The sequence below is a fragment of the Aotus nancymaae genome, unplaced genomic scaffold (assembly GCF_030222135.1).
Source record: "Aotus nancymaae isolate 86718 unplaced genomic scaffold, 86718_ANA_hifiasm-v0.15.2.pri h1tg000036l, whole genome shotgun sequence".
NCBI lineage: Eukaryota > Metazoa > Chordata > Mammalia > Primates > Aotidae > Aotus > Aotus nancymaae.
Window position 1 is genome coordinate 59,431,778 of NW_026988450.1, and position 9,700 is coordinate 59,441,477.

The following is a 9,700-nucleotide window of genomic DNA, read 5'->3' on the forward strand; positions in this document are numbered from 1 at the left end:
TGAACTGCTCGAAATTCTGTCCACTGGAAAGATTTTATTTGATCATTATTTTTAAATGATTTTCCAGTATGAGGCTAAAACTTTGTAGCTCTCCACTTTCAGGTAGTATCAACATTTCATGTAGAATCAATTATAAATGGGCTACAGTATTTTTTTTTTTTTTTGGTCTAAAGGACATAAGAAACCATAACAAGTATAGAACATGAGGAAGCAATTTAACAGGCATATGAGCAACGGACATGTGGACCGCTTTCTGAGCTGCCTTATTTGAGCCTTCAGGACTTACTTGAACTCAACCTCATATATAACAATTTTGCTTGATGATGAAGTGCTGCTGTGCTCACCTAACTTTATGGTCCAGTCAGTCAGGCAGCATCCTTTTCCGGATGTTCACATGATAAATTTGTTGCTGAGAGTCAAACATTTAGTTTCTACTCAGACTCTGTAACATGTCCAGATCTTTTTCTTAAAATGAGAATAGTTATCCCTAGAGCGTGGGGTAATTTTGTTAAAATCTTTAGAGTTGCATTGTGATTATCTGCACATGCCTGCCAAGTGCTCTGTACAGCATACCTGTTTGTCACAGATAATATCAAGAAAAATTGGATCTGCTGAGTCATATGGTCCAAGTGGCAGAGCAGTTTTGCAAGCAACCTAGACATGTTGAAGAATCTTTTCTTGATTTGAGCCACACTCAAAACTAGTAGCTTCTTAGGTTATTTGATAAAAGTTTTGGATTAGCAAGCCCAAGTGAGGTATTGGCCACTTAGTAAATCTAAAAAGCTCAATAAATATTATGACTGTCTCTGAATTCAAGGAGGGAACAGATGCAGCAAGTTGTCTTTAATTTCGAAATTGTATCTTACATTGTCCCAGGCTACACAAAACATGATTTAAAAAAAAAAGAAACTAACTAATCTAAAATCTATGTAGTTGGCCTGTAAGCAATAAGAGTAAATAAAATCTGAACCTGCACCTGTCTCTTACTGCTCTGAAGCTCCAACTTTGATAACGTGAATGACCTGCAATAGGGTTGATGCACTTTACCGTGGAACTTCAAAAGCACCTGGCCGAGTGTCTGAAGATGCTGAAGACACAGACCCAGTGGGAGCTCCAGGTGCTGCAGAGTCAACTACTTCCTCATGCCAACAAGATAATCTGGCAGATTTGTACAATGTGTGTCATATGAAACGATACATGACGTTATGTCAAATTTCTGAGTTTAAACATGGGCTGCTGCTGCTTTGCTTCTGCCTTCTAAATCTTGCACAAATTCAAGTGTAGTGTTGCACAAATCTTGCCAACACTACACTCGAACCTTACAGGAAAGGGAATTTGAAATTACATAATTATAGTTAAGCTAAATTGATAACAAGACATCACAGTAATTATTGCCATCTTAATTTCCTCCTCCTTTGATAGCCAGAATCTAGGTAATTATTTTGAACTTATACTCATGTTTCAAAATTTAATGAGATGTACTATGTCTTTTGCAACTGTAACTGAATTATTGACCTCGAACTCCTCATTCCAGGTAGTTAAGTGATAGCTTATCTAGACTTGCATATTTTAAGTGCATCCATGATAACTTAAAGAATAATTCATATTTATGGAAATAAGATCAAATTATTAAATATATTAAAATTCTGACAAAGTATTCATGAAACGTTTTATAATTGCTCAAAATACATTGCTTTACACATTTCTTTGTGCATGAACCTCTTAAAAATCAATATTCTATGTCATTTTATCAGTTTATGGAATGCCCTTTTACATTCTTTCAACACATTTATTGATTGACTACCAGATGCCTGGAACCTAGCAGAGTTTATAATAGTAATCAAGGTAGGCAAGATTTCAATTATAAAATAACTAGCATTCTGGAAGATAAAGGGGAGAGGGATCAGAAAAATCAGGTGATAAACTATACTGAACATAAAGTAAGGTTTTATGAGGTAAAAGAGTACTTTGGGAGAGAAAAATAAGTCTATCTAAAGGAAGTCACTTTTGTTAGATAGAATTTGAACTGGAAAAGCAATGACAAGAAGGTGATCAGTTTAGGAAAATCTAAGATAAGTGTGCTCCAGAAACATACTAAGGAAGGGGAGCAAGCTTGGCATGTTGCAGGAGAAAAATAAAAACAAAAACAAAAATGGAGGGTCTGGAACATAATGAGAAAGGGAAGACTGATGCTGTATGAAATCAGAGAAACAGCTGGACTCAGAATATGTAGCACTTTATAGGCTATGGTAAACAACATTTATTATCTATCACGGCCTTGAATTTTTGAAGTGTATACACCAGGTATTTTGCAGAACACCCCTCTCATTGGGCTTATTTGATGTGCCCTTGTGATTAGACTCTGGTTATGCATAGGGATACCAAGGACATAATATTGTGTCCTACTTAGTGAATCATATCAAGAGTCATGATGTCTCCAACTTGCCATCAGATAGTTCCGAAAACAATCAGTGTACTGAGGGAAGGAGAGGAGAAAGAAGGTTGGGAGGAGGAGACAACAGAGAGGAGTGATAAAACAAATTGATAGAAACATAAAAAATAATTACCATCCGTATACCTTTTGCTTAGGTATGAATGTTCTTTGTGCTATTCTTCCACCTTTTATGTATTTCTGAAATTATATCAAAATAAAAATTACTCAAATAAATAATATTGATTATCTAAATGTGATATGGAGACAATTATTTTTAGTATAAGAGTGCCGTGATATAAATTACATTTTAAAAATACCCTCTCTTTTATGAACAGAATGGACCCTTTAAAAATGGTCATGTATAGAGACAAGGAAATTAATCAGGAGACCATAATGATAGCTAATATAAAAATTAATGGTGACTCTAACTGAATTTTATTCTTAAATATAGAAGTGGCAGTAGGATATGCTGGAAGTAGAAAAATAAGGCTTATTAGTCCACTGAATTTAGAGTTATGTGAGGTAATAACCAATCAAGAACCCTTCTTGTTCCAATCATGAGCAAATATGTAAAATGTTTACCATCTACTGAGATTAAAAGCCTGGATTAGGAAAAGTTTTGACAAGAATATTAAGGGAATGGAAATTATGAGCTATGTTTTGAAAATGTAAAATGTGAGAGTACTATAAAATACCCAAGGAAAGACATGAATAATTTGAACAATATAAATATTTTGTGAGCCCAAAACAGTCAAATGTCATCAATTTCATATGGTTCTATCACCTAATATGTGTTGTGTATATATGAATCTGCAGTTGAGAGAAAAGCTCAGATTTAGAGAGAAATTTGGGAAGCATAGGAATATTGATGTTATTTAAGGTCATAAAACTGGATGTGATCATATAGGAAAAAATGTTAATAAAAATGACCTTACAGGTGAGCTAAAAACATAATATTTATAAATAAAAAATTGAGGGTAAACACAATGGCTCCCACCTGTAATCCTAAAACTTTGGGAAGCCAGGGTAGGAGGATTGCTTGAGGCCAGGAGTTCAAAACCAGCTTGGGTGACATAGGGAGACCCCTGTCTCCACAAAAAAGAAAAACAAACTAAACAATTAATCAGGTAGTCCTAGTTTGTAGAAAGGCTGAGGTAGGAGGATTGCCTGAGTCCAGGAGTTGAAGGCTGCAGTGAGGTATGATTGTTCCAGCCTGGGCGATAGAATGAGACACTATCTCAGGAAGAAAAGAATATATTAAGAAAGCAAGTATAACAAGAAATTTCAGAAAAAGCAGATGAAGTGATTAAAGTTATTTGTATTTTCTTAAACAAAATATTACAACTTTTTTTTAGTTTGATATTTTGGCATTGTCGTGTTTCACTCCCTGTCACATAAATAATTAAAAACAATTTTCTGAGTCACTATGAGTCTGTAAAGTTGGCTCTTGATTTAATAAAGAATCTTGGTAAATCTTTTTAAATTTTCACCCTTGGACTTACCTAACTGCAATATTCAATATTTTATATGCTGCTCCAACTTCTACCAACTGTCCTATAAACTACTAACAGTTTAAGATAGACTCAGAAAGAAATACACAACCATAATACTTTCCTATGTTTTATTGTGCAATAAATTTGGCATAGAGGTTCCAAACCCATGTTTACTTGATAAATAGTGCAATGTAAACTGATCATTTCCACTTTCTCTTCTCTTTCTCTTATCTCTTCGTCAACAGATTGTTGACATTTTTATTTTATATTCAGGAGCCCCATCAAGGACAAGTTTATGCTCACTATCTACATCAAAACAGCATTTTTCAAATTCCTGCTACTTGGTAACAAAACCAGAAATCTAACATGAAAATGAAAATGCTTTACTAGATGATATAAAATTGCTCCTAGGATAAATCTGGAGGACCAGTATGAAAAAATAAGCAGGAACAAGGTAACTAACCAGTAGACAACAGACAACAGAAACAGACTGGCTAGATGCTACTCTGAATATTAATGTTTCTGGAAACAGCCCTGTCACCATTCAGGAATGCCACTCTTGGAAACTTGACTCCTTTAACTTGAATCACTTCAAACTTTTCTTGAATAGCTTTTATTCTCCTTTAACATTCAATGCCTAAGGAAGAAACATCTGAATTCAAGCTCAACCCAAGTTTGTATGTCTGAGCTATTAGAGTGTGAGGGTAGGATGGGGCCCTGGCTGCCTCGAGTTCCACCATCACACTGGGGATTCCTTTACAATTTAAGGGGTGTTTGCACAATGGATAATTAACAAGTGGCAAATATCTACTATAATCAAAATTATGCATACACTCTTCTTTTACTTAGAAAAAAAAATGATCCTATGTGACATAATACAAATATTTCTTGTGCAACTGCAAGAAATTTCATTTTCAAAGGAAAATTGCCTAAAATTCAGCAAGTTTTGCATCCAATTCTATGTCTAAATTCTCTAGAAGATACTTATTGCTTTCTACAGGAGGAAATTTGTTACAATATAAATATAAGTGCAAACACTACCAAAGATTTCAAAATGGATAAAGGCTCTATTTTTTTTGTTCATGGCACATAATGTACAAATTACCTCCTCTATAACCTATTTCAAATTCTTCTGGCTTTGAGACAGCAATCTCAACTTGACAGTGTTTTCTACCTAATTGTATGATCCAAACTATGAAAATATCTGTGACTTTGCTGTTCCTGTCTGTAGAGATTACAATAAGATTTAGATCTCAATGCTGTTATGCTAGTGGGTACAAGAGGGGGTCATCTGATTCTATCCATATTCTTCCCTCCATTATGTAATATTTATCTATTTGGATGGTGAGGATTAATCATCCCAGTCAATATAAATACCCTATTTTGCCTTCTGACTTAATCATATGAAAAGCTACATTGGCCAGAAGCAGTCTCACCTAAATCAGTATGACTCATCTTGGAAGCATTCTTTGGTGCCCAGACTTTCAAATGCGCAAAGCCAAGAATCATGGGGGATAAGAATATACCTTTTTTCCCAAGTATGTATTAGATATAATTCAACTTCTATCCTTTGTCTCCTACTGCATTCTGCTCATGGGAGGACATTTTCCGAATATTGATTGTTAGTTCAAAACACATTTTATAGCCTGCAGGACAACATTATAACTATTTAAGTTTCAGGCTCATGTGTTGGGGAAGCGAGGAAGATATATTAACTATTTAGAGCTCATCAAGTTGACTAGCATTATGTAGTCCCTCTGGTTGTTTTGGGCAACCAGGTAGAATAAAGGCCCTAGAAATAACCGATAGATGACCAAAAGGAAATGTAGTAGAATAATATAAGCTATGCTTATTTTAAAAAATGGCTTTAGGCTGATTTTTTTTTTCACCTAGAGCTCTAATGGGCTTATTAGAGGACGATTTTAAGAAATTTATTCTAGTTCTCAAATACTAAGTAATATGGGCTAATCTTGATCCTGTATGTGGCTGCCTGCCTCTGAGATAACCTGCATTGGTCTCTGCCTCCTACTATTGGTATGATTGTACCGTCCATTTTCACCTTGTGCTAGGGTTGATCTGTGTGGCCAATAGGATATGACAGATTGATGGTATGTTGCCTCTGTAATTGAGTTATAAAATATATTATGGCCTCTATCTTGATCCCTCTCTTTTTTTGTGTAATTTCAATAGGTATAGAAGTACAAGTGGTTTGGGGTGACATGGATGAATTGTATAGTGGTGAGGCCTGGACTTTTAGAGTATCCATTACCTGAACAGAGTACATTGTACCTAATAGATGATTTTTCATCCTTCATCCACCTCACAACCTCCCTCCTTCTGAGACTCCAATGTCCATTATTCCACTGTGCATGCCTGTGTGTATCCATAGCTTAGCTCTCACTTCTAAGTAAGAACGTGCAGTATTGTTTTCCATTCCTGAGTTACTTTGCCTAGGATAATGGCCTCCAGTTCCATAAAAGTTCCTGCAAAAACACCTCATTATTTTATTCTTGTTTATGACTATTTTTCCGTATTGTATATATACCACATTTTCTTTATCCATTCATCAGTTGATGAGCATTTAGGCTGATTCCACATCTTTGCAATTGTGAAATGTGCTGCAATAAACATGCATGCAGGTTTGTTTTTAAAGTAATGACTTCTCTTCTTTTAGGCACAAAACCAAAACTAATAAATGGAACCTAATTAAACTAAAAATATTCTGAAAAGTAAAGGAAATACTGAATAAACAGCCTACAGAATGGGAAATAAATATTTGCAAACTTTACATCCAACAAAGGACTAATATCCAGAATCTACAAGGAACTCAAACAAATCAGCCAGAAAACAAAAATCAAATAATCCCATTAAAAAGTGGGTAAATGACAACAACAGACATTTCTCAAAGGAAGATATGCAAATGGCAAAAAAATATGAAAAAAATGCTCAGTATCACTAATCATAAGGGAAATGAAAAGTAAAACCTCAATGAGATACCACCTTACTCCATTATCGGTACTGGCCATTATTAAAATATCAGAAACAATAGATGTTGGTGTAGCTGCAGTGAAAAGGAAATGTTTATACACTGTTGGTGGGTATGTCAATTAGTATCTTATTTAAAAAATTAACTTGCCAGGGAGAAGTCAGCTACAAGGGAGCACAGCTCTATGTTGAGACTCATGTGATATTCAACTGAGTCTTTCTGCCACTGACCATACAAGTGAGCTACCTTGGAAGCAGATCCTTCAGTCTCTGTCAACTTTTAGATGACTGCAGTTTGACTGACAGCTTTACTAAAATCTTATAAAAGATGCTGAATCAGGCTCAGCTATATAAACCACTACTGAATTTCTGATCTCAAAAACTATGTGAGATAATAAATGCTTATTTTAAGCTGCTGTTAATAAATTTTAGAGCAATTTATACAGTAATATTAAATTAAGTCTATTTGGAAGGTTGCCTTAAAAACATTGAAGGGCTATGTTAACAACCATTACTAGAAACCCATAATCCTTCTTATGATTTTGGACTATTGCCATAGAATCCTTGGGATGTCAGTTTAACATAAGATATAATTTTTGTACTACTCAATGGAGATAATTAAATATCAAGCACATTAACCAAAGAAAGTGGGATATGTATTTTCAACAGAAATTTTGGTATGACACAGCAAGAAAAACATTAAAGCATAATTAAAATATCTTAGTGTAAATGGATGTTTTAGAAAACACGCAGTAGGAAAATGAACACAGTGAAACAAGTTTTGAAATTAAGATAATTTGTTAAAAATCGAGCTTCTGAGACAAATAAAGAGGGAGTCCATCTTTCATGAGAAACAAGAAGGCTCACTTTGTGCTCAACATTGCCTGCATGATTTATTGCAAGGAGAATATTTTAGCCTTGTGGAATTATCTTCAACTGTACATCAGCTAGATGAAGAAGAGAGGATGAGACTGGCAGAAGGAGTTTCTAGTGAAGAAACTAGAAACACATTTTTCAGCAGCCTTCTGGAAATATAAGCGACAGTTTTTTTGTTTGTTTGTTTTTGTTTTGTTTTGTTTTTCTTTTTTCAGGTTATAAGCAATGCTTTGAAAATTTCGGGTTTAGACCTAACCTTGTTCAATAGTCCAGAGTATCAAAGGCTCAAGATTGATCCTATAAATGTAAGATAATTTGTATACAATTATAAAGAATACTTGTTTACAGTTAGAAAGTTAGGAAAACAGTGGTTTAATTTGAATACTTACTTGATGGTTTCAGACTTAACATCATATAAATACCTTGTACTTTTCTCTGCTTGATTACAACAGAAATGTTATTCTATATTTTCTTGTAAAGGACGATCTGCCAGATTGTGAGTCCGACCAACTCCTGCAGATTAGGGTCCAATACATGCATCGACCAAAACTTACTGCAGAAGAATTAGATAAATTAACAGGGAAGATTCCATAAAACAAACCTGCAATGAGTCTTAGAGGCAAATGATGGGTCAGAAATGTGAGATGATGAGGAGGACTTACAGAGGGTTCTGGCACTAAGTAGCCAAATAATTGACCTGGAAGATGAAGAAGCAAATCTCTGGAGGGCAGCTAAGTATGCATGGCAGCTCTAGAAATTTATCTTCAGATATTCCATAGACCTGAGAAACAAATCTCACTTCAGAAGGGCTTCGGAAGAGAAGAGAAACACATTTGAAAAGGAGCAGCAGCAGCAAGTGGATTCACCAGGACAAACTTCATATCCATGTGAAAGGCTGACCACAAGTTCAGGGGCATTTGGGAGTGATCTAGGTGACACAATGAGTGAATGAGCCACTTTTCAGGCAGCTGTGACCATGTCTTAGAAACTGTTGGAAAAAATTTTTAAAAAGAAGGAAAAATACCGTTTAAAAATAATTAAAGCAAGGCATGGTGGCTCATGCCTGTAATCCCAGCATTTTGGGAGATCAAGGTAGGAGGATCACTTGGGGCCAGGCGTTCAAGACCCGACTGGACAAAATGGGGAAACCCCATCTCTACCAAATATGCAAAAAAATTAGTCAGTCATGGTGGTGTGCACCTTAGTAACAGTTACTTGGGAGGCTAAGGCACGAAAATTGCTTGAACCCTGCAGGGGAGAAGTTGCAGTGAGCAGATATTGTGCCACTGCAGTCCACTCTGGGTGACAGAATGAGACATGGCTCAAAAAAATAAAAAATAAATACATAATTTGAATATTACTATTTTCCCAATATCCTATGTGATTACAGCATAGGATTCCAACATTATCCTGTAGGATTACAGCATATGTCCATTTTGGTAATGTGTCAAAAATATGAGGAAATAGAACTTTTGGGTGGCTTGCAAACAAAATGATGATAAAGTGGAAAAATGTGTCAGTTGTAGGACTAAATAATGATCTTTCAAATATTAGCTAGAGGCATTCAGCAATTAAATAAATTTGAAATGTTCTTTAAAAATTGAGTTTCTTTTCCTCACCGTGATTAACTTAGGTACTTAACCAGGCCTTTCATACTCCTACCTAAGTACTGAATTATAACAAGAAGATGGTTCAATCCATAGATTACTTAATTCCAATATAATTTAGAAAAAAATCTCTATGAGTTGTATTTTCTTCCAAAGTGAACTTTTACATTTGTATTCATTATACCATACAGAAATATGATTACCTGTATTTTTTTCTTTTAATAATGAACACACAGATAGATACCTCTGTTGACACACACACGCTTGTAAGTATGGCTGTATTTATCTATGGGATTTATCACCTG

General features: G+C 34.9%; 1 pseudogene; it reads left to right on the plus strand.

Annotated features, from left to right (window-relative positions):
• Positions 1-1,017: 1,017 nt before the first annotated feature.
• Positions 1,018-8,431, plus strand: LOC105710782 (ataxin-3-like; annotated as a pseudogene).
• Positions 8,432-9,700: the final 1,269 nt, after the last annotated feature.